Below are 27,491 nucleotides of genomic sequence, written 5' to 3'. Positions count from 1 at the left end.
CATTTTTATGTTCCATTTCGAGATGACGCATGTCCTAGACCACCCACATTGGAAAGATAAAATACACTGTTGGCTAAGATACATTGATGATGTCTTCGGGATTTGGAAAGGCACAAAACAAGAGCTGACCGATTTTTGGCAATATCTCAACCAGTGTAACCCCCGGATCAAATTCACTATGGAAATCGGTTCACCATGTGTGAATTTTTTGGATGTAACTATAGAATGGCAAGACACGGTCTTGATTACATCTATGTTTAGAAAACCGACTGATGTTAATAGCTCCCTACACTTCAATAGCTTCCATCCGAGACACTTAAAAGAAAATTTACCATTCAGTCAACTGCTACGTGCGAAAAGGATTACTTCCAACACACAGAGACTTCAGACAGAATTTGACACTATGAGATCAAGATTCCTGGAAAGAGGCTTCCCGGAGGAAGTGTTGACACAAGCAATTACGAGGACTGAATCATATCCTCGTGATCAACTTCTTAACAAACAACCCACACAGAAGAAATCGAATTTGATCTATACATTGAAATACTCTGCACAGAGTTATCAAGTCAAAAGAATCATTATGAAGAATTGGGATCTGATCAAATCAGATCCCAATCTCAACCGCCTTTTTCCAAATCCTCCAATGTTAGCGTATAAAAGGGGAAGAAACTTCAGAGATACGTTAATCAGAGCAGAAAGACCTAAAAAATCCACCCAAAGGGTATTGACAAAATTAAAAAATGGCACTTTTCCATGCTTAAATTGTCAGCATTGCTCAAACATCATTAAAGGCAATTATATTAGGCACCCGAATAATGGCAACAAGATCCCTTTAAAAAGCTTTGCTACTTGCGATTCCAAAAATGTCATCTACACCATCAGATGCCCTTGTGGGAAATATTATGTTGGGAAAACCAGTAGAAAAGCGAAGGAAAGGTGGACTGAACATAAATCCCAAATCAGAACTAAAAATGTCAAATCACCGGTTTTCAGGCATTTTAGAGACCATAAACACAACATCTCACAGTTGAGATTTGCAGTACTAGAAGTGGTACATCCCCTCCAACGAGGTGGTGACTTACCAAAACTACTGGCACAAAGGGAACTGTATTGGATACATAGGCTAGATGCAATGGCCCCTCTTGGGCTCAATGAGGACTACTACCTAGGCCCATTTATCTGAGCATATATTATTCCTTACTCTTCCTTTTACCTGGATTATTCCATGTGAATATTAGGCAAATTCTTCCACAACTAATGATAGTTGAGAAGACCAGATCCTAACCTAAAGACTGTGAACCATTCCAAGGGGCAGCTTGTTGGCAGTCATCTGTAGGGTACACTTGTCCAAAATGTCTATCAGTTTAAAGATTTCATGTAGACACATCTGACATTTCCATATATGTGGTTTCTCTGTTAAATAGATTATAACTTAATCATAAGTATGTGAACCACATTTGTGGGCAGTGTTTTTTTCTATGTTTTGACTACATAGAAAGTTAGACAATAGCGCTGGTGGTGCATTCAGATTGCCTTTTTGGGCTTGAGACACTCTTTTTTAAAAAGTGACCTAATGTAAGATGTTAACATGTTGAGACATGTTGTTAAGATGTTACCTAATGGAACATGTATTTAGGCACCTTATAACAATTGTATTTTTTGATTAATACTTCTATTGTCATCATTTCCATGCTTCTTTGAATTAATGTCCTTCTGCAGTTCTGGACTTTGTCAATCCTGTGAAACACCTTTATTATACCATCTAATATTAACTGTCTCTACTAAGTCATCAGATTGCAGTGAGCTCCTCTTTAATTCCCCGACGTACACTTTTACGCCTCCTTCGGCTTTTGCCCTTCCTTAGGTAATGCTCTATTCATACCTTATCTTTAGCGATTCCTTGAACTTAGTATTTTGACATTTGATCGTTTCATGCTACTTCCTGGACAACTTCTAGGCCTTGTTGAACATAGCACCTCCTCTTCTCTAAACTGTTTTTTCCTATACCAACTGGTTGTTTACAAGTGGCGTCATGCACGCGTCTGCGTGATGACGTCAGAGTATCAACACTCCCAAACTGGTAGTCACACATCTATACCTATTTTTCGCTTTTTCTAGACAAAGGCACTATCCGTTCCGTATACGGGGCAATGCCATCGATTTTCGCATAATTTTATTGCGCTTTCACAGCAGCTCTAATAATGACGGATCACGCGCATGCGCATGGTGACGTCATACTAACGAATAGTACATAAATGGCGGCGGAGTTGTAGGTGGAATCGGATTACCTGCCGGTCTCCTGCCCTCTGTCTGCAACGCTGTAGTAAGTTAGGTAAGTTATATTACCTTTGGGTTCTGCTGAACCCGCTTTTTTTCCTTCCATATAGTTTTCCTCACCCTGACTTTCTGTCTTTGGACTTTTATCCTAGGTGTCAAGGTTGCCTTTCTCTCCTCTGCACCTCTTACCTCTTTTTACTTAGTTTCCTAACAAACTTGAAACCTACCCCATCTTCTCAAATTTACCACTCCTGTTACTAGGGTGTGCCTATGGGTCCTATTCTCCTCACCCCCAGAAGCAAAGACAGGGGCCTTTCTTTGACGATGGAACACTTTAGTAGCAATGCCAGCAAAGCAATTTGTTTTAAAATGGGTAAGGCATGCCCCTTCTGCCAGCTCATCATAAAACAGCAGGAGTGGCAGGACTTCAGAGGTGACATTCCTTCAAGCCGTAGCCACTCTACCTCTTTATGTCCAGTGGCAACACAGAACCACCCCATCCAACATACATCAAGTATCACGTTTACACCTCCTGTTACCTATTGGTGCAGGCAGAGTAACAGGGTGACCAAAAGTCTAAATAGCGCTCTTCTGATACAACGCACTGAGATATCCAATAACCTGAGGGCCAGCAATCGGCCCTTTAATGTAGGCCCCCTGATAAATACAATTGCAACAATGAAAACAACAGCATGGTTAAAGAATGTATACGAGGGTCCGTGGCCAGGCGCCCTGATGGATGGCAGCTTAATTCGAAGCTCCCATTCGCAGCATATAATGTATACATTTCTGCATATGTTATCGTAGCAAAATGCTTAACTTTCCTCACCAAAGCTCTTCCTGATGCTGTTGGCTGTGTCTTTGAAGGCTGCAGACGTGCATTTCTGTGTTTCCTGGTTACACGAATTTGCTGTGCAGCTCTGGAGGCGCCGTCTATAAATCACTGAGGTCGCGTTCAAGTGAAGCCGTGACGTCTAGTCAGCTGTGTGGCTGACGCGCTGAGGAGGCTCAGCTTATGCATGGAAGCACCTTTGCTTCCAAACAAAGGCATTTCAACATGTGAACATAAAAATAAAGGGAACGCTTCATACTTGTATACACGGTGAGGAGTGCAAGGCAAGGATAAAGCATGTTATGTACATTTCTAATTTGAAGTTCATAAGAATATGACAAGAAAGACTTTCTGAATTAATGTATGTTCCTCTCTCCTTCACCTTGAACATTGCCTATGGGATAAACAGCCTAGGAGAAGCACAATTCTTAGTGGCATTCACATGCGATTAAAGTGATAGAGATTTTAATATTTGTGTGCATATTGGAATATACCACTTGGCCAATTATAATATCTTTGCAAGCGCAATGTTAGCCCATCGCTGGTGATACTTAAGTCACACAAAGGAGGCGCCCCTGACGCAGCGAAGCACCTTTGCTTCTAAACAAAGGCATTTCAACATGCAAACACAAAAATAAAGAGAAAGCGTCTTGTTTCTTTACATGGTGAGGTGTGCAACGCAAGGATAAAGCTTTTTATGTACATTTCTAATTACATTTCATGAGAATATGCCAAGAAAGAATTAATGAATTAATTTATGTTGCTATCTCATTTACCTTGAACGTTGCCTATGGGATAAAACTGCCTAGGAGGAGCATCGTTTTTAGTGGCATTCACCTGCAATTAAAGTGATGCAGATTATAATATTTGTGTGCATTTTGGAATATACCACTTGGCCAAATATAATAACTTTGCAAGAGCAATATTAGCCCATTGCTGGTGATACTTAAGTCACACAAAGACAACGCAGCTACTGCAGATTTGTAAGGGTTCATAATCCCTTTATAAATTCACTGAAGACAAAGACACCCTTTGTGTAATTCATTAATGCACAGAGTGCTATGCAATTGCAATGAAAACACATTATTGAGCTTCTAGTCGGAGATTGGAAGAAGGACCTAGTAATCAAACCTAGATCTTGCTTGGGTTAGCATTGTGCATTCTGTGCAAATATGACCTCAAAGATGAGACACCCTAAAGAGATGACATCGCTATCTACAAACAATGTCCCCAAAAGACAGAAAAGTGATTCTCCCACGCCTAAGGATGATATGCAAGACCCAGATATGCAAGCAATTATAATGGAAATAAAATCCCTCAAACCCTTTATGGAAGCCACTACTGCCAAACTGCAAATGCTCGATGATAAGTGGTCTACATTCGAAACCAAAATAAATGAAGTGGAAAGAAGAGTAAGCAATGCTGAGGATGTAAGAAGAATGGTGGTATCTTTAGAAAACATGGTCCTTTCTTTGCAAAAGCAGACAGAAAATTTAGAAAACAGGAATAGGAGAAATGACATACGTATTGTCGGTCTTCCCGAGGATATTGAGAATGATAATCCTACACAGTTTGTTCATCATATGCTTACCACACTCTTGGACCTCATCAAACCTCCACTGTTTAACATCCAAAGATCTCATCGGATAGGTCCCAGAAATCCATCTAGCAATGCTCCAAGGAATATGATATTTGCTTTACTAAACTATACTCATGGTATGCTCATATTAGATAAAGCTAAGCAGAAGAAAAATCTTATATGGGAAGGATCCAAAATCTTCATAACTCAGGATGTCTCAAACACCACGGCGGCAAGAAGGAAGGAACTATTGGCGTTCAGACCAGCACTACGGCAGCTTAATGCTAGATATGAGATTATTCATCCAGCGTCTTTAAAAGTCACTCTCAATGGCCATATGTATAGCTTTCAAGACCCAAAAGACTTGCATAAGTTTGTCCAAAGCCATAGAAGAGAGGAGATGGATACCACCAAACTGCATCCATTAAATAATAAACATATATGGAATTTAGTTTTGCCGGAATGGGTCACGGATTGGCCAATCCAGAGGGGGCTCTCCACCCTCACCTCTTATTGACTGCACGTGAACATGGTTTGGAGTGGCTCTATCCAGTTAGCCACTACTCTTACATATATTAATTGGTCGCTAAGTAAACTACGAAATTCCATGTTATTCCTGTTTGTCTTTTCCCCATCCTCATGTTTCATTCCCCTATATATTAGAAGTATGGTAATTCATGGCTCTTAACATTGTAACATGGAATATAAAGGGATTACATAATCCTGTTAAATGGCAAAAAATACTTTCACATGTCAACAGGGCTTAACCAGCCTTTGCATGCATACAAGAATACCACCTCTCACAAGAGGAAGTGGCCAAATTGAAGAGCCTATGGGTGGGTTATATTTTCTTGAGTGCACCTGATGGGAAAAAGAACAGGGTTATAACCTTGATTAACAAACATCTTCAATGCAAAGTAATATCCTCAGAGACAGATGATGTTGGAAGATGGGTCTTAGTTAAACTCCTTATTGATTCCATAGAATATTCTATTTTGAACATTTATGGCACCACAAAAGCAGATCCGGGCTTCTGGACTTATTTGAGAAATCATATATCCAAACCTTATCCTAACAACCTGATAGTATGCAGAGATTTTAACAAAATCATGGATCCTATCTTTGATAAAAAGTCAAATGTAAGACCTAAACTCAACAAATCTCACTTACAATTGGTCAACTTTGTATCTGAACTAGGCCTCCTTGATACTTGGCATATCACCCATCCCTCAGACTTAGACTACACTTTCTTTTCTCAACCTCATAATTCCTTCTCAAGGAGAGATTACATTTTTATATCGAAATCCCTAACCAATGGCCTATTAGATGCAAAGATAGAACCTATTGTTTTGTCAAATCATGCCCCACTTCATATCAAATTGTCTAATGTACAAAACACAAATAAATATAATAGATGGAGATTTAATTCAGCCCTTTTGAAAGATGAAGAATTTGTTAAGTTTGTACACCAACAACACTCTTATTTTTTCTCAGAGAACTCTCCCATTGACACATCGGTACATAAAAATTGGGACTGCTATAAAGCAACAATGAGAGGATACATTATGGCCTATATGGCCGCTAAGAGGAAAAGACTAAATAAAGAAGCAAAAGCTATCCTTAAGCAAATCAAACTTCTTCAATCACAATATAAACAGACTAATTATACCCCTATTCACCAAAAATCATTAAATTAAGAATACAATACAGAATATTTGTGTGCTAATCTCTTAAAATATAAGTCTAAGATTTATCAGTTCTCAAATAAATCTGGTAAAGCACTGGCATCATATCTTAAATTTAAAAAAGACAAAGCAAGAATTACAGTCATAAAAGACCAGAATGGCAACAGAATCTTTACCGATAAGGGCATATTACAAGTATTCTCCGAATTTTATCAAAAATTATATTCATCTGAAATTTTGCCTAACACTACCATGCATCAGACTTTCTTAAGCACACACATTGCAAAACATTTGTGTTAACTCTAATCTCCAGACTTTAAACAATCCCTTATCTACCAGTGAAATCTACAAAGGTATTAATAATCTCAAAAAGGGTAAAGCCCCAAGTCCAGATGGTTTCTCTATTGATTATTTTGCCAAGTTTATAATGTTCCCTCGCATCAGGTTATAGGCTCAATGCGGACACATCTTTTACCTCGTAATATACACTGTACAAGCCATTACTGCTATAGCCTTGGAATGTACTGGTGCCCAGATGGCATTAAATATCTAGGTATTCAAATTTCATCGTCAATTAAGAAAAATTAGTCAGAACACAATTAATATAATTACCAAAGTTGAGGAACTAACAAATACATGATCACCCCTTTATCTTTCTTGGTGGAGATGATTAGAGACTGTCAAAATGATGATCTCACCTGTTGCATTGTACTTTCTCTACATGCTTCCTATTCCCATTCCCATATCTTTCTTCAAATCTTTAAACTCTTGTATTCTTAGATTTTTGTGGGGGAAGAAGAAAATAAAAATCTCATTGTGTAAACTTAAAAAACCCAAATCGCAGGGTGGAGTGGGCTTTTCCAGATTACGAAAAATATCATATTGCATTTGTTTTAAAACAAACACAGTTATGGTTCTCTCCAAACATTATTGATCCACCAAATTGGCTACTCGTAGAAAGAGCGATGGTCTCCCCTCATGTTCTCTTGGATTGTCCATATATCAATAATAATAATAGATGCTTTACAAGCACCAGTATTAACATTTCAATTAAATACTTGCATTCCTACCTGATTCTTCCCCATACTCAGTTTATTACTAAGTACATTTGGATGAATCCTCTAATAAAAATTAACAAGAGAACTATCTGTTGGAGACCATGGCTATCTTTCGGCATTTAGTATATAGGACAGCTATTTACTTAAGGTACCCCTTTAACTTTTGAAGAATTCCCAACTAAATTTCAAGTTCCCAAGTATTTCCTCCAGAAATATCTTAGTCTAATAAATGCTATTATGGATCATTACAAATTATTAGTGCTTAATCCAAATAAATATTGTACTCAAAGATTACTGCATCTATCAAATCCTAATGTCACAGCTTCTACATTTTACAAAATATGCTCCTCTATGTCAACAGATGAAGTTATGCATAAATGTCAAGAAGAGTGGAGTCAAAATTGCTCTTTCAACATTACTCAATTTAGATGGCCTTGTGTTTGGACTAATGTTTCCAAGGTAATCGTCTCAGCTAGCCTTCTTCAAACGCTGTATTTCTTCCATCATAGGGTATTCATAACTACACTTATGTTTTTCAAGAATGGAATATCCCAGAGTGACAATTGCTGGAGTTGTATAAACTTGCAAGGTTTCTTTAAGCATTTGATTTTTTATTGTTTTTATGTTAAAGCCTATTGGAAGAAAATTGAAGAAAAATTCAGCTGTAAGCTCATTTGATGTTTTATTTCAGGGAAGTGAAATAATCAAACCGTATAAATAAACTTAAAGGTTATCTGTTTGACTTGTTGATTGCCATAGCCATTCAGACTATCACGTCAAATTGGAAAAATCTTAAAGATGCACATTTCAAATTGTGGTGGAACTCAGTTTGTAACCTTCATAGGATGGAAAAATGCAATATCCCCATCATTGATGCATAAACATTTATTAAAATGGCAATCTTTCGTACATTATTTAAATATTGAAATACCTAGACAATACTAAAAACATACTTAAGTTTTACTAGATCTTGTCTGACACATATTGATCCCTCCCCTCCTTATGTTCACGTTTGTCCTGTGTGTCTTATACGTCCATATTTGGATCTTATAAATAAGGTATATAACTATTTGTCTATTAGAAACTGCATTATGTGCATTAGTTTGAACCTGCACATACTTTATGTAAGGTTCTATTGTTGTTCAAATGGGTTGGTAACTAACCTTGTCTCATACGGTCATATGGGGTTCCTGTATTATTCTTTTTGAAGTTTTATGTGTCATTTGATCCTTATATACTTACTCTACCTAATATAACACACTAAAAAAATAGTTATATGAGAAAAGTCTGTAGTGGTTTGACCGCATTACTATCTTAAAAATGCTCACACTCACAGCTATTTTGTAACCAGATTACGGTTTTGCAGCAGAAGATAAACCATTTACCTATGTAGATGCGTATAGAACGTATGCAATACAACCCTAGCTATCAAACAACAGAGCATTAAAAAAAAGGTTAAGACTTCAGAGAGGGAATGATGGGGAGAACAAGGCAGAGGAGATTAAGGAGGCCATTTTCTCTGAGATTAAGGAGGCCATTTTCTCTGATATTTTAATTGCATTCATGAGGCTGCCAAATTCTGTGCTGGACTGGCCTACAGGGAACTCTGGAGGTTTACCAGTGGGCCTCTGCATCATGGTCTGTTTTAAGTGGGATGAAGTAAAATATTTGTTACAAAGCTTCCAGCATGTTTTACTATTGACTCTTATCAAATCGTATGCCAGATTTTGTTATATTTGATCTATTGTGTAATGTTTTATATAGGGACAAACATGCTTTCGAATGTATCGTTTCGAGAAAAAAATATCCCAAATATCTTGCGGGAGACACCCCAGCACTACTTAGAGGGGCTGGTCTTGTATGCTCACTGTTCAGTCACAGTGTAATATGGGCTCCTTTGGAACACATTAACAGAGCACGTTTGGCAGAGGTCAAAGTGAGAGGGAACTAAAGGGAACGACATTCCCTTATTTCTCAGGGGAAATCGGTCATAGTGCCCTACTTTATGTTACCTGGAGTATCGTTACAGGACGGTAGGAAAGGGCACTTAAAAAAAAGTCTTTTGGTTCGCTGTCCAGCCCTAGCCAACATCAACACTTCGGTGCTGTTGGGATACCTGCATGCGATTTTCAAATGTGTCAAGGTGCGGCGAAGTAAAGAGTGAAACCAGGCTACACCCCCATCACTCTGTCATGTAAAAAAGTAAATGGTTCTTGTATATTATGCTTTGCAGACGGCACTTAACAGCGGATTCCTATGGAAAGATTCCCTAAAAAGCCATGTGTTTTTTGCCTGCATCAAAATATCGTGTCAGTGTAAAGCTAGCTCACTTTCAAGATGGACAAGGAAATCACAAAGGAGATCCTAATTCTGCCTCTTCTCTGCCTTGAAAGCAAATGAAACTGGGGCGTTGAGGTAAAGGCATAACAGCATTACGCCTTGATTTGACACTTTCATTCCCAACTTTCCCCCATATTAAATCGCCGTTTAAAAGTGTTCATCTCCTGGGGCCAGGTTCATACATATGTTGGGATCCAGCGATCATGCATGCATATGTATGAACTCTGGCAGGGTTTATTCTGCCTTCATCCTTAAAGAGTGGAAGAAATGAGTGCCGTTGATTTGGGTAACAGTAATGTCTTGTTGTTTACACGGAATAATCGCCTATAAAAGGTTAAACATCATCCTGCCTCGAAAGAGAACAAAATGTAGGGACTTCAATTTAATGAATGTATCCCCCCCCCCCCTGTCCACACTTGGGCCTTATATATGTGGTGTGGGTTCACAATGTAGTGACATTCTGGTTACACCACTGCCAGGCACTTCGGAAGAAGGCACTTCTCCATTAATATAAATCATGAAATGGAACACCGCCTTCATACACTCTGAAGAGTTTAAGGAACCCCTGAGGTCTCACTTGCTGCATCCTAAGTGCATGCAGTCTGTGCCTGCAGCTCCAATTTTATGTTGCCATGGAAATATCTCTCGAGCGATAAACTGCAGAATCTTGCTAATCTCGCAGTATGCTACGCATTGTATGTAAGATGTGCCCAAAGGCTTGCTTTGATTCTAAACAGAAACTGCTGCCATGGTTTCAGGGTACACTGCGGTTAGGAAACATCACTTTTCGTTTAGCAGCTCTTCCGCGCCCATAACCCCAGCAGAGCTTCTCATCTTTGGGGGCTCAGGTCTCGACTTTGAAAGGCTTCCGTTACTTTGCAGATCATTTTGAATGTCTCAAGCGCTGTTGCAATGCACATTTGTTAAAGCGCATAGGAACGGGGGATTGTTACCAGCCCTGCTAAGTGATTCACGTTAATGGAACTCCAGCCCATAGCTGGTGATTTACTGTCAGATGTCTCCAGAGGTTCAGTTACAGTTTTGGGACAGGACCATATGCAATTCCAAGCCCAAACAGTGGATGTCATTTCATTTTTTTTTAAACTGAAATACTTTCATGCTTAAACATTTGGGTGTGAATGACTTTTAGGACTTTGGGTCCGATTCATGGAACTTTTAGCATGGTGCAGTCACTTTGCACTGTGGTAAAAGTTCCATAAATTAGGTCCAAAATGTTTGCCAATAGTTATGTGACCTCAATGCCTGAGTGCATAAATTTGGCAGAACTCCGAATAAACTGAATTTTACCCGAACTTTTGAGAGACTTAGATGACAGATTTGGGTTAAGCTCATGAGAATTCATGCTGATGAAATGTTGCTGTAAACGTTGGGTTGAAGAGATAACACCTTTTACTGCCAGCACATGTTCAAATAGAAAAAAGTACAAAGTTAATGGAATAAGTCAAAAGTTCAGAACCTTTCCTGCCAAGGATGCTCAAAGAAAGCAAAACATCTAAATAACTAAAGGCTTGTAGAAACCAAAATTAAGTCTTTGTTTGCAGCTGACAAAAAATTGTAATAAAAAAAAACTAGGATGCAAGGAAGCATTTTATATTTGCATTTCTTTAAGAAATTAACAAGTCATCTTTTTCACAAAGGTGCCCTGCACATTTACTGGGGGCTGTGCTGCAGCACAAATGATGTGATTACCACTCCCCTTGAATACATTAGTATGAGAAGCATGCATGGTGCGCACTGCACCCAGGTGGACGCTCGGAGTGCATTTTGTCATGCCTGGCTCTTAAAGGTCCTGTTATTGTGAAATGGGTAAAAACTGAAAATGTTTCCTGTTTGAGAGATAATTTTATATGTAGTGAAGGCACCCTCCTGCATGCTCACACCAGAGAAAATACAGCCCGCTAGAGAAAAAAGCCCAAGAAACTCTTGCAAGGATAACATTTATTTATTTCTTCAAAAATAGGAATGCATCAGCAAAGAACTCTGCTGCCGTGCAACGTTCTGAGGTTTGTTGACATGTGTGGTACATTATAAGCACAAATGTCGTCACTAGGGACGCCATAATATATATCACAATTCTACAACACCGATTGGCGGAAGTTCCATGTGTTAAAATTGCTGCAAAAATGGCTGTGGACACAAAATATTGTGGCAAAAAAGCTGTGGTTTTGCTGCCGCAATACATGTAAAAGATGCGGCAGACAGCCCCGCAACCCCTGTACCCATTAAACCATTTAAGGGGAGCAGGGGACACCCTTTGCAACCCCTGCTCCCTTTAAATGGTGTAATGGGGTACACCTTTAACGGGTCAAACCACACATTCTTGGCGCAATTTTTTCTACAGGCGACATTTTTGCCGCAATTTGATCACTGCATACCTTGGCGGAGGCCTAAAGGTGTAAGGCCTGCTCCCTATGGGATGCCAGGCCATTGGTCCATCTTCATCTGTCCATCGTTGTTCATGTGGGTGCTGCTGGGCCCGTCATCCCCAGTGAGCTGACCTAACAAATAATGAGCTACTGTGACACACAATGCTATTCTTCTGATTGTAACAATGCACCTGGCAGATACAGGGTGGGCTCTGGGGAGAGCTGAGGTCACACTAACTCACACACACTTCACTCATGCCCAGACAGACCAGCAACCCCCAAGGCCCCACACCTTAGTTTTAGGGTATAATTCTGATGCCACCATGCACCTCGTTGCACAAATCATGTGACCCATTCCTGAAGGTGCGATAGCCTTGCCTTCTGATCAATTGAGGGGCATAAAGGTTTTATGGTCGGTGGTCTGGGTTTGGATGGTGCTTTGGCATGTGGGCGTCATGGGACGAACGTATGGCAAAGCTGTATTTCTCATGTGGGGATCGTTGTGGGCAGGAGGGCCTTGCTATCTGCTCCGTGGGATGGTACTGACAAGAGACACTCTGCTCCCTTCTCATGACCTTGCAGGGCACATTCTTCCCAGAGCGCAAGGTCCTGTAACTTTCCAAACAATGCAGGAGGTTGTGGATCTCTCAGACCTGGCCAGGGTGGGAGTGGTGTTCACGCACATGCAAGGGGCCTAAAACTAACGCACAAAATACTGTTTGCTGTGCTTGGGCCTAACTTCTAAGATGGCTGCCCTTTGCCAAAATGGAGTTCATATAGCTTGTAATGCATGCACAAGGATGATCGTGCACCCCCCCAATATGTGCCCCTTCAACCCCCCTGCTCCGTTGATGTGCTCTATTAGCATCTAGTTTTTGTTCGCTATTGCCTAGGGAGGTGGGAAGGCCCCCCTCCTCCCACTAGTAGGAAGCAACAGTCCAAGCCTCTGCTGCTCCAGACTTTTTTTTTAAACGGGCCACAAATTACTCTGCCATGCATTGCACTTCCGCTTTGCCTGTTCCATAGAGTCACAGGGCAGTGTGTTTGTTTTCTGCACATTATTATGTGCATTTCTTTTTTTTTCGGGATTTGCATTCCATTGTGCAGAGGACCCACTTATTTGTGCACATTTGCTTTGGGGATAAAAAAGGGACTCTGTTCACATTGATGATGCACAAATTCAAAGATAATTTTTACGAATAGGGCTCATCTTTTTTGGGTGCAAGTGATGAGGCGGACTCATGCATCTCATCACATGCAACACTAAAATATTTGAGGGTAGGCCTTTTACTGTGTATATGTTATGTGTTTTTTTACCGGGTACAGAGCTAATAACATTTCAGTCCTACCTGACTAAATAGTATTCTTTTAAGGAACTTTACACTCTACAGTATGTATGCTTGTCATGTGACTGACTCTGCCTTAGCCCCAGCGGCCTTTTTAAGGTCATTGAAGAGCGGCCATGAACTCTCCATTTTATTAAATAAATAACCTCAGTAGTCTTCATGGACGCAAACTTGACAGGATGAATCTTCAGGCACACCTAATGCATGAATCACTCTAACCAAGCTCTATTTGCTTTTCAGAAGTCCACTTCAACTTTACTAATTGTATCAATTTCAGAAGGATGAAAAACCGAGTTCTTCTTACCCAGGTTCAAACCTGGAGCCTGCAGGTTACACATAAATATCTGCAGTAGGGACTCTAATCTACAGAGATATCTTAGTCCAGAGTCTAATGTGCTGTGCTTCTTGGATAACATTTACACATTCAGAGGACTCAATTTCCTCTTGGCACCAACCCCCTCCCAGTTTCACCTGACCCACTCTCTTTTCCCTAAACCTTATCTAACCTTCCTAAAGACTTTCAAGTTATTTTGGTTTCTACTTCTTTTCCCAAGAATCAGACCGAAATAACCCCAATCTTCCAAGATTTGGGCTGGAGAAAAGGTCCACAGGAACCTGCAAACATATCCGAATATCAATAGGATCACTTTTGAGAACATTCACCCAGGTTTAGTCAGTTCTATGTCTAAAAATTACCATTTGAAAGCTGCATCTAAAAAAGTCTTGTTTTTTTTTAGGCTGATTTGGAGTGACCTCTAATGGGTGGAAAATGACAGCTTTTGTGTGGTTTACGACCCAAATCCTCCTTGAAGCTGCTCCACCACTCGCCCCTGCCTCCCACCTTCTTCCACGCTGTTCAAGGGATTTCACCCCACTCCCTGGGCCCCTCCCTTCTCCACCTCACAAACCCTGCAACTTCCATCTTCAAGGCCGCAGCGGTGTGGGATGGGGCTTGGCTTTGGTGGGCCTGTGGGTTGTCATCCGTGGTCCTTTTTGCCTGCAATCAATGAATCGCAGGTAAAATACCATATTCCAGTTTAGTCATGTGTCTGAAAACAAAAGGGAAGGCAGAGCAGCCAATAAGATTTATATGCGCTCACAATGAAAACGTTATCAGTGTTTACTTTAAGGAAGTATTTGAGAATCCACAGGTAGAGGTGATATTATAAACAGAGTGGAATATATTCAGCGATATCTGTCTTAAAAACATCCACAAATGTCATTACTGAAGCCTTGGATCCAGGATCAAATTGGGAGAAAAAAGTCTGAGACACCAATATTGATATTGATATTTTATTTCTATCGCGCTCGTACACAAGTGTTTCAGAGCATGACAAGGCAAGGGAGGGGAACAGGGGAGAACAAAACAGCATCTTACTAGGCCCAGTGACATTGAAAACGCGCAAGTGCATGGGAGAGGGGGAGGGGGAAAGTGCATGGAAGGGGGGAGAAGTGGAAAGTGCGAAGCAGAGAAGAAACAGATAAATAACAATAAAATAAATAATAAAGGCAACAAACAGTGGTAGTGCAGCCAGCAATTTGCAAGTGCTAGGTTTAAGGCAGCAGACAGGGTAGGTCTGATAAGTGCAGGAAGAAAAAGGATAAAAGAATTGCTCACAATCGCAAATCACTTTTCATTACTGTTTGATCAACTCTAAATTCTATTATTCGAATTTCCTTTACGTTGGTTTTCCCACCTATCAACTTTAAAGACTGCGGGAGAAGCAAAATTCGGCAACCCAGCTCGTCTGTGTCCTGAGGAAATGGGATTATGTGTCACACCTACGTTGTTCTCTGGTTTGGCTGCCTATCCAGAGTCGCATTGCCTTCAAGGCCCTATGTCTGACTGTTAAATGTCTTCATCTGGTAAATGTCTTCATGCAGTGGCACCTAGCTGCTTGAGTAACCGCAGTGCACAGTATATGTTGACTTGGAACTGCCTTCCAATGCACTTCTGCTTGTCATTCCGACAGCAACTTGTTCGATACCAGGCACCTGGGCTGTACTCTGGCCCATCATCTATGGAGCAATTTCCTTTTGGAGATAAGTCCCTCACTTCATCCCCTGGTTGAGGCTGCCACGACTTTCTGGGCTGTCTCCCCTGTTTCAATCTGTTTTTATATACATTTGGGGGTCCTGCATGCAATTTGATTTGTATAGTACAAATAATCAAATCAAGTACCCAGTGGTCCATTTTTGGCCACACCAATGACAAATGCCACATTTGAATGCACTGGGGGCTGTTAACATTGGTGAATACTGCCATCTGTAAAATGCATTTATTCATCAATGTGATCGTTATTGCCCACACAATTAACCCACAATTGTCAGGTGAGCCAGCTCTTTTGTCCCTATAGGCCGGTTCTAGCATGAGGGCGGCCTGTGCTTCTCAAACACCAATGAGGGCAGGACCAGAGTGAATCACGGCTTAGGTTTCCCAGACTAAGGTGTGATAAACAATGGTCCAGGCCTCATGATCTACGGAAGCAAATGTTAAGGTCCTTTTAGAAAATTAAAGAAATATCGACTTTAACCAGGAGTGGAAAATAAAGACCCTTTTATATATATGTAATTCACACACCCTCGCAGGCCACTTAGTTCCTCAATACATTTTAGACTTGAATCATGTAAAAAGCAGTCTGCATTTATGCACATTCTTAACAAGGATATCACACATTTCGACAACAATGATTCTGAGCATAATTTCATAATAATGACATAATCTAGAGGTAATAGCACATTAAATGTGATCATGTTAGCCAAAGACAGATATTTCTCATGTATGTCTCAGACGCTCAGCAATCAAAGGGCTGGGAACTTGCTTTTTTATAATTTGCATTTCCTTTGTGACAATTATATAGATTTATAGATTTATATGGGTTTAATTACCGAATAGGCAATACCCATTTATTATTACGTAGGCAGTGTGGGCAACCCCATAACACGCTAGGAAATTGGGTTTTACCTGCTGGTAACGCGCACTTTTGTGGCCCTCGAATTGGCATGGCCAACAACTACAGCCTCCTTCACCCTCTGTGACAGCCACAGAGGCGGCCCGCCCACCACATCCCACTGCTTCCGCATCTCCCAACACTTACTTGTAAACTTGGTCTCTCTGCCATTCGTATTTATCGTGTGTGCTGCTGTCCTGCAGAAGTGCCGCCTATTGAAATGGAAAAGGGACTTGGGGACTTTACCATTGATCCGGTGGCCATGTTGGATTGCTTTTTTTTAAAAAAAACATGAGAACATTATTACACTCATTGTGTGAGCCAGCATTCAAGTGAAAAAACCCAATACTACTAACCCTATGGATGTTATCCTATAGTGCCAATAGCTATACTCCCATCCGATGTGTGGGTAATGGTAACTGGGACCTATAGTGCCAATAGCTATACTCCCATCCGATGTGTGGGTAATGGTAACTGGGACCTCGTTAAAGGTTGTTGGTTTTTCCATGAACTGTTAACCAAAATTAGTAGAAACGGAAAACAGGAAGCCTTCTTTGTGTTACCTGAGCCACCCAATGACATTACAGGTTCAAAATACATAGTTATCCATTATCTGCCGTACATTAATAAACAGCCGTACAATAATAAACTGTCAGTACTATTGCCTGGCTTAGTTTCTAGACTCTTGCTTCCCCAAAAAATGAACTATTGCTCTATCTTCTCGTGCTGGCAGTCTTTGTTTGATGAAATATGTTGATTTTTTAGTGCTGCACTGACATACCTTAACTGCTGGTTAATAAAGCATTTTCATTACGATTTCTATGACTTGTAAAATAAAATGTCCATGTCAAAGGTATTTTGCAAAGTACACAGCTGTCATTGATGAGCCTTTGCAGCACTGCATCCTATGCAGTAGCTGCACAACTCCAGTATCAAACAGATCAGGCACGTGATTCCAAAGCCCAAACTATATGTACCAATGTAGTGGTATGTAACAGAGAGATATTTTTGCATAACGGTTTTAATAAACTATACAATAAAAGCATATGATATATGCAGCTGTCCAATAACCACTACCACATGTGGAAATCTCATGAACTCTGAAGTATTTGGACTTTACCGCCGTGCCGGCGGTAATAGGTGAGGATTTTCAAAAATACTGGATGCAGTATTTCTGAAAATCTGAATCTTCACTTTGGTCACCCTAAAAAACACTTAATTCCCTGTTTGAGGTTGGAAATGGATTAGGGAAGGTGCCGAAAATACAACTAGTGTACCATGTACTATTAAGCATAATAAGTTAAGTATTGACCCGCCTATGCATTACATCAGAAAATGTGAGAAGTTAGGCACGATTTCTTATAGTTCGCAATGTTTTAAAACGCATGATGGCATGCTTGTAAACACATTTTTAAAATATCACAATGCTTTTTCATTGAAAGCTGTTTTTTTGTTCTGTTATTTTACTTGTAAGAGTTGTTTTTTAAAATGTTCAAATACCCTCAGGAGAGGGATATACTGGGCCTTCCTTTTGTCAATGTAAATGGCTTAGCTGTGGACATTCTGCAGTCTTTTTTGTAACAGTCAAAACCATTCAGATGCATCAATGTAAAGCAACAAAGAGAGGGTACAGGCTGGAACTTGCGTTGTCCCTTGGAGGACCGTAGGCAAGTGCCTAGTGTACCTGTTTGCTAATCCAGATAGTGCTTGGATGAATGGTGCCTTGGATGTGCATTGTCTAAATACAATGACGAGCATTTGTAAGGTGCAGTAATATGTGTGCTTCTTACTGACATTTGTAAGGAAGGCATGGTATAAAGAATAGACAGAAACAAGTGATCACAGTTCAAGGGTGTTTATTAAACTGTATTGGAAAAACACCTAATCCACACCTAAATCTAAAATGGGAGCAAGTTGCGACCATCAAATAATAATAAGGCAGCCCACTTGGCGTCTTGTCAAAAGGAAAGGGCCTATACTAAAAAAAAACGATTGCCAATCCTTACAACTAAATACTAAAAGAATGTGGGATAGTGTTCATAAGAACGAAAGAAGTCGTCAAAAATAATAAGTCCGGATGTGGTAGCCTGGTGTCTCGCTTCCCCACGTTTTGAGCACAGGACAAAGCGGCAACTCCTGAGCACAGCATGCTCAAGCTTTCCCGGCACTAGACAACAGTTCCGCTTCAGGTATGGGTTCCTGATGGGTTCCAAATATAACAAACAAAAAGTTCCTTTCCAATGTACGTTGGGTGATGGCTTTTCACCCCCGGATCCCTCTCTTCCACGGACTTTCTCAACTGTTAGCCTCTCTTTGCGTAATGCTTCTTCACCCCTGGGTCCCCCTCTCTGGGGCTCAAACCCCTCTCGAATGTCAGAATGTCAGTCTCCCTCCGTCTGAATCACTTATGGCTTGTATGCAAAGATATTTTCACTTTGCGTATTCACAAATTTTAATGTCTTTTTAAACAGTTTACCGTGGACATCCCTCTGTAGGGTTCACTCTTTGTCCTCACAATGTTCATCGGATATCATGCTTCTCCCCGTTCTGTAGGCATCCCTCCATTAGGTTCACTCTTGCCAATCTTATAGTTCCTTACCTTCCCTTGGTTTCTAATCATTTGCCGGTCAAAGACTTGCGAATGAACAGAGGATTTTGCAAGACCCCTGTATGACCACTTTGATCTTTCGTTTGCGGGTCTCCTACGGCCTTCTGGTATCAGTAGTTTCAACAAACGTGGGATTAATCAGAGTCTCTCGAATGAGCACCCACGTGATGCTGTACCCCTCTGCAGCTGGTTTTCCCTTAATGTTACCAGTTCTTTCTTTAATCAACCATTTGCAAGTTTTGTTCAACACAGTTCGGTTTCTTATTGGTTCTCCCCTCTACTCACTGGCTGTGATGAACCGTTTGGCTTTTGTTGTCTCTGGAGTCAAGGCCGTTACCACGGTAGCAATCGTCTCTCCCTGTTCTGATTATCAGTGTAGGCATGCTCCGTATACCATTGACATCTGCTGCCACACACGCTGGCTATTGTTCGGAGTTTTACGGTTCCTTCCACGGAGGCTTTGCGGGTCTGGGTCAGAAAGGGCAAGGTTGCTTCTCTCCTTGCCGTCCTTTCGGTTCTCGCCGCCTTTCTCCTCCTCTTGAAATGCCGTGCTTGGATAGCTGTTTCGTCGTGCCATCTGCCTTGCTCCTTGTGTGCTCTTATGCTCCACCTTTTATGCCTGTGGTAAGGGAAAGGATAGCTGTTTCGTCGTGCCATCTGCCTTGCTCCTTGTGTGCTCTTATGCTCCACCTTTTATGCCTGTGGTAAGGGAAAGGACTGACAGGTGTGTGTGATTCTGGTCAATTGCCTGACTTTGCCTGATCATTGTGTTGGGACATGTCAGGTTAACGGCTCTGGTGTTAGTCTGTTGTCTTTCGTACTATGCGAAAGTGTTTGTGTCGTAAAAGGGGGGGGGGGGCTAGAGTTTCTGAGTATCCTACATGGCAGGATGGGGAAAAGGCATTTAAAAAGGGGAATACTGCGTCTCACCCGTCGGGGTCCCACTTCCACTCCCTGAGGACCCCCCATCCAGTTGATCCTCCCTCACTGGTCCACCCCTAGGAACTGGAACCAATAGCGATGGCTGTGTCCTGGCCACCTGGATGACAGATCACTCGGGACTAGTCAGGGAGACACCTTTGGGTTTCTCACACATTGGGCCTCAGCACGAGTTGGGCAACGGCGGGAAAATGCAGCGGTAACACTATTATCACTGCATTTACCGCTACGCCCAATCTCGAATTGGGTGGAAAGTGGGAGTTTTACTAATTGCGCCGGCGCTAATAGTGCTAAAAATCCCCATTGGGTATTTAACCCCCCACCGCAAGTCTGGATCCGGTGCAAATTGCGCAGACCGATTTGCAGTAATGCTAATAGCTTTGGGTGGTATCCCGGCGTAATTAGTGCCGAGATACCGCCCAACCCCTGATGAGGCCCATTGAAAGATTGCTGCCAGGGGCGTAGGCTCCAGGGTGTAGATGGGGCATAACCTTCTTAGATTCCCAAGAAGGGGGGGCTTGTATTACCATCCATCTCACCCACATTTCTGATCTCGGAGAGGTCTTAATGGGTGGGCAAAAGGGACAGCTTCCCCTGGGCCCCAATTTACTAGCAGCCCCCATCTCACTGCCTGATGCAAAGAAGTCAGCGTCTATATTTTACGAAACATAAATGACAGATGTCATAATATTGCATAGTGCCCTGATGACGGTCTGAGCAGCCTGCCAAGCTTTTTGTGTTAACCAAGGTTCAATTTGATAAATGAATCCTGTAATGTGCTCTATGTTCACTTTGGTACATAAAGTTTGCACATTCACTAAATCACAACTCGCGCAGCATCTTCACCTTTCTCTGGGGGAGTATAATGATCATATGCAATAACTGAAGTTGAAATGCATATTGACAAGTGAAAATGCCACAGTGGCTAGGAAGGTAGCTCAGTGTGCAAAGCACCTGTTGCAGAGATGTGTTAACACGCCAGAACACAGTTTCAAATCCCACCAAGGTAGACTCAACCTTTTGAGCCTGATTCATAGAATGTTTTGCATGCTGAAAAGCGACTTAATGCACTTTTCAGCACACAAAACTCCCTTTACCGATGAATGGATTGAACTTTGCTTGTATTTCCGGGACTTTGCGTGGGTCCGTCACGTCTTTGTGTGTAGTCGAGCGCTTTGCATGACACTCCATGCCTAGTGTGGATCAGGCCTACACAAAGAAATAAATACGGGGCGGAACATGCATATTTCCCATTCTCCCGGCAAAATGAGGAAGAACGTGGGCGTGTTGAGGGACGGGCCACGCACTGAAATCGCACGCCCAGTCAAGCACAAACCTAACCAAATTCATGGAATCCAACACGCAACTGCACGTCAGGATAAGTTACATGCAAACCTTGTGAACTCACCACTATATGAAAGGAGGCACAGAGCACTGTGCGGAAAGGATCCAACGCGCAAAGGTAAGGTTTACATAACAATTTAGGGGTAACTGCATGTAGTTGAGGGTGCCATTTGGAGCTAGGGGTGATCGTATGCAGACTAGCGGGGTGAAGCCTTGAATTATGGGGGTTCGCACACAGGTTTACCAGCCTCTGCCTTGGGCTACGCGAAATAGTACATGGATTATCAGGGTGAAGTTTTGGGTTACAGGGGTTCATACGCAGTGTTGCAGGCATACGGGTCACAGTATTGCTGGGATGCTTGATGGTGCGGATAAGGTAGGCGCAAAGGTTGGTATATGTTGCTGGTTTTGGTTTGCCTGGAGGGGTCACAAGGGCATTCCAAGGGCTGCTTGCACCTCGGGTTACTTTGCAGTTAAAATTCCATTAATACGCAGAGCGCGCAAAAAAACCTTTGTGTGTAGGTAGGAGAAAAGTTGTTTTACGTGCACAATATTTTGCTGGGTCTTTGCTTTTTTTCTATGAATGGGGCCCTTCTCTCTCTGAGGGAGATAAAATGGAGTGTATATACAATTGGATAATACTAGCAACCTCTATGCTACAAAACTGTTTACCACCACCAGAAAGTGTTGTTTATAAAAAACAACCATTGTTAGTCTGAGATCGTGTGATCTCAGATTATATTTGATATATGTAACTTCCTGGTAACTTTTGACCTATTTCCTCTATGTATGCTAGGATATGTAATCCTTCATTGCACATGCCGATCTTTCTCCTGTCTCCAGGTTTGAGCGTTTGTACCTTCTTTGAGTCTGTGAATACGACATATGTATATATGTTGGGGTAGGTGTACTTTTTTCTACAGATTTGTGTTCTGCATTCCACGTGGCTTCTATTTTTAAAATGTATTGTGTGTCTATGCCAGAACTCCATACCCTCATTGTGGACTGCTAATGTTGCCCTTTAAATGCCTCTTGTATTTTTCCCTTAAACGGCCACTTTCTCATTTATTTGAATCCGGCAAGGATGAAAGGGGTCAAGGGACTTCAGTGGGTTTCCATGTTTCTTTTGATTGCTTAAGATGGCCTTTCCTAGCTATGTCTGTCATGGTCTGGCAGAATACAGCTCTGCGCTGAGTGAGGGCAGGCCTGCCACATGTGTCAGTGCATTGATTGCAGTGTGTGTATCTTAAATGTTCGCCAACTTTGGGGCTGGCTTTGGATTTTTGCTAGCCACTCCATGCATTTGCAGTTGCAGACCTCAAATACTATGACATTTCCAAGAGATTGTCACTTTGCAGTCTACTTTGGCTGCTTGAAATTTGCTGATCCCTTTTGTGTGTAGCTGTCAATCACACCTTTAAAAATGTTAACACAGTAACACATTTCCATAGCTCGCTAACGGTCACATGCATTGATGGCCAGTGATGCGACAGCACAGAAACAGCAAACAGATCACCGATCTAGTTAATGAGACGATTTGCAGCACACACGGTACGTGCACTGCTTCACAGATACCTTATCCGATTGAAATCAGAGACCCTTGAACTGGGAGTCTGTCCAGACACGCCCAGAATGTGTGCCACAAAACTCAGTCTTTGGCTGACCAAGCTTCTGTTTCTGCGGCTGTTCCCACTGAGCTTGCCACCTCATCATCCTACTCCAGTTAAAACATTGTTATAGGGTGGAGCCGTTTCTTGGTATGCGAGTGTTTCTGTGAGTAATGCACATGCCATTAACACACACACCTGGGCCAAGTGCTGCACAGTAACGCATTAACAGTTTGTGAATTCTGCTAACTGGGGACTGGATCTCTGTTCTTGTAGATTGCGCTTGCACATTTGGAGCGAAATCGCATCTTGGATCTAGGTGGCTAAGTTGCCATGAAGGTAGCAGATGGGACAATAGTGGGCTGTGGATAGAAGGCAAGCTTATATGCTTTTTGGATCAGGTACGGAGGGTGAATAGATTAGCTAGTGCTCTCTTCCTCTTTTGATTTTTAATTCCTTTGTTTATGATTATTCCACATGTGTGGGGGCCAGTAGCTGCATGGCTACCTAGAGGCTGGTATCCACTGACCAGTCATTGGGTCTATTGGTACAAGTTTGGTGTTCTATGTAAGTCTGTGGGCTTGGTTTGTTACTTCTTTGAGGGATCGTTTTTCTTTTTTCAATTACTTAAAGTAAGCTGATTGGTTATTTACAAATGTTATAGTTTATTCAGTTTTCCAAGCGTATTCAATAAGGTTTAAACTAGGAGCCATGCGGGACTGAGGCCGAAAATGAACAAATTAATAAATAGGTATTGGGACCTACTAAAGAATCAAAAGTGGATGAATTGAATTCGCCAACAAAATACTTAAAAAGAAGGATCTGAAACCAGTATACCTGATGCAATTTGAACTAAAGGCCAAATAATAAAGGAAAGAATATTTCTACTGATTAATTGGGGAATCACAGAATTACACGACGACAATAGATTCGAATTTGTTATGGTGATCATAGAGAACTGTGTGAGGTTCTTGCGTTACTGGAAGAGCACTCAGAAGACATTAGTATCAGGGAAACCAATTGATGGAACAAGTTGCTTGAGGATGACCATAGGTTGAAACACGTGTCGGCAGTGTTATATCTCACTATTAAAAACTTTGAGTGTGGGGGCGTGGCTTGGAGCGCCATCAATGTAACTGCTCCTCTGAAAGCCTCCGTGTGAAGCCTGTGATGTAAGCTATGATATACAGTTCATGGTGTCGGTCTGATACAAAAAAAGGCAGCCCCCTGAATCAGAATGTTGGGGCTATGATCGGACATTAAATGAGCTTCAAACTCTTTCTCTAAGTCTGGATTGAGGCGAGTTTCCAGGATGCCGGTCCCGTCACTGACGCGCCTCAAGATGGCGGATCGCCCTGAAGAAAGCTTCTGCAGCAACCTGGGGACCAGCTGACCGTGTTGGGGCTGCGCCCCGAAGAACCCTGCCTTAGACTAGCAAGCTGGGCTTGCTCTACTTGAGCGTTGTGGCGGGGAACACTCTGGGGGCCCGTCTGGTTGCGTGCGCTGTGAGGTTGGGGGTTCTCGCCTGGCGCTGGGGGAGCCTCTGTAACGCCATTGCAGCTCTGGCCCTGAAAGGACTGCAGCGCCGATGTGGAGAAGAGGATCCACGAAGAGGAAGGGGACAGGAGTGGCTCCCGATGACGCAGGCCCACACAGCGGCATCTAGCGTGCCCACGTCCCGCTGACCACACTTCGCCAGCCTTGCTGCAAGATCCGGGTGAGCGGGGAGAACCATGGGCGCCCGCTGCTGCCGGATTCGGAATCCCAGGCAGAGCGGAGAGGACCGCAGAAGTGAGCGCCCCCTGCAACCGGACCCGGTCAGGGAGAAGGACAGGGCCCCGAAACGGGCGCGCACTGAGGAGTAGAGGAAGCTGATGACGGGTGGCTGTATATGAGTGGTGGAGGACTGGGTAAGCTCCAGCACAGCAGGGCTTACCAATTGTTGGCGTGCTAGAGGGAAGAGAGAAGGAGGCCTGCCAGCGGAGTGGTTGGGAAAACATGTGGAGTACATGAAAGATACCATGCAAACATGAAAGGTGGAATTTCCTAGGGACATCCTCATGAGTAAGGATCAGTTAAATGCACCCTTAGCAGTCACCGTCTTTAAAGACCTTAACATTTCTGAAACACTGTTTGCCTCAAGAGGAAATATCTAGCTTCGGCTCACAAAGGACTGGCTGGACCATCCACCCCACATCCCCATTACTCTCTTAGCTGTTAGGCTCCAGTGTCATGCATGGACTTCACCGCAGCTGACTACTCGCGCAGTCCTCAACCCCATATCATATCTGGAGTCAGTCAAACCCCCTCACCTTGACATTTAACCGGGAGTGGGGCTCCCAGGAAACAACATCCTTCGTGAAGCAGCAATCCCACCCCACGCCCCCAGCCTCCAGCGAGATTCACCCTACACTCTGTGCATTGAAGGCCTACAATAACCACCTAAGGCACATAACTGTGCTACTTTCCTCGGCCTCGGCTCTCGATGCCAAGTACTTTCCTGCTGAAATCTCCCAGATTGACGGCCTGGCGACAACACTAGCCAGCCTTTTCTGATTCTGGATCACCCATATAAGCTACAGCCCTGGGCCCTGAAACTGAACATACCTCCACTCTGCGGCCCGGGGCCCCTCAACTGTCATTTACGACTCTTAGTTATGCGGCAAGTGCAATCGATGCTACGCCAAGCGGCCTCTCCTCTGGAAGGCCTTGCTCCCTGGCGTCCGGAGGGGACCCAGGCTCGAGCGTGGTGAGCTGCTTCTCCGGCAAATAGCCTGGGCTTCCAGCTGCCTATTTCCTGGAGACCTTTCACGTGAGGAAGAAAGCGCTGCAGACAGCCTTTACCAACCATCTCCAAAAAGCCCGGCAGTGACACCCACCAGGAATTTGTGACAATGGCCAAGCACCTTAAAACTACTAAAAGCGCTGACATCACCACCATGCTGCTCTTTGCTGATAAAGGAAACAATCCGGAATCCCCAAAATCCTTGCCTCAGTCATCCTCGGAGGCTGCGGGACAGCTGGAAACCAAGGGCGACATTCAAGCCTTCATGTTAGACATCAATGCCGAATTCCGTTCCTGTATGGCGGAGCTCACAACTTAGCTGGAACAGACGGAACAGAGGGTCACGGAGGTGGACCAGAGACTGTGGAGGTGGAAGATTTGATCCAAGAACATTCAGCGACTCTTCTAGAGATACAACGCTCTATTCAAACCCTAAATAGCAAAAACAAGATCTTAGAATTTAAACAGAAGGACCTCGAGAACACGGCCCAACGGAACAACCTACATATTCGGGGGGTTCCCTCCTCGGTCCTGGACCAGGATTTTGCTGAGTACGTGGGGGTGACCTTTTCCAATCTTTGCTGCCGATCATGGACAAATCACAACACTTGCTGGACTGCACCCACAGACTGCGGCCTTGTCGTAGGGTAGAGACAGACTCCCCCCTGGATGTAATAACTCAGATCCACTTTTACACGACCAAAGAAGCCATCACAGCAATAGGGCAATCTCAGGATGAGCTGACGTTCCAGGGCTCTCCCCTTACAATTTACCAAGACCTGTCCTTGGCGACATTACAAAAACAAAGGGCCCTGAGACCTCTGAAATTATTCCCCTGAGACTAACAGGTCAGGTATCGTTGGCTATTCCCAACCGTCCTGCAATTCTCCTACAAAGGGACGCTCCGCACTCCGCACGATCAGTCACCTAGATGATGCAGCATCAATTCTAGGCCCGACTCCCTTGGAGGGATGGAAGATGCTCCAACTGACCTCCCGACAACCATCCCGGAAAAGTCCTCCCCTAAACCAAGATGCTCAACTTGGACGAAGGTGCAGAATGCTAGATAACCCCCGGGCCAGGCTTTGATGAGCTTTAGTGGTCCGGCTGCCCTTCCTCTGCGAGTATCGAAATCTCAATAAGTTGCTCCAGTTGATTTCAGATTGACTTGGAACGCAATGTTACTGGCACCCGATTGCAGACTTCACACGGCCCACACCCGACTCCGAGGTGGATGACACCAGAAAACGCTGAGAGTAGAAGACAGACCTATATTTTACAAGCTGTTTTAGCCTTGTTGGCTGAGGGATTCGGCGAGAAAATGAGAGCGATTTCTCACAAATTTGTAGTTACAGCCTCCCATTGTTAAAACCCTGGTTGCACGATGACTGCAAGATGACAATACCCCCGGATGGTGACTGAAATGCACCCGACCCAGGCCCCGCTTGTAGAACCTTCTGAAGCTCAGGAAACCCCCCCTCCACACCAGAAACTGAAGTTTGTCTCATTGAACGTTTGGGGTCTGAACTCCCCCTCCAAACAGAAATCAACATTTCAACGGCTGCAGGATATGGAAGGCACAGTGGCCTTCTTGCAAGAAACACATCAAAAGCCAGCAGACTTCACTCACCTCCACAATGGAAATTTTCTGCTTCAATACCTGGCCTCTAATGGAACCAAAAAGGGGGTACAGTGATCCTCTTCACCAGGAAAACGCAGCTGCAGTTTCTGGAGAAACAACTGTGCCCAGAGG

Source organism: Ambystoma mexicanum, chromosome 11 (assembly GCF_040938575.1).
Source record: "Ambystoma mexicanum isolate Mex_15411 chromosome 11, UKY_AmexF1_1, whole genome shotgun sequence".
NCBI classification, from domain to species: Eukaryota; Metazoa; Chordata; class Amphibia; order Caudata; family Ambystomatidae; genus Ambystoma; species Ambystoma mexicanum.
Note: the sequence above shows the minus strand (reverse complement) of the source record.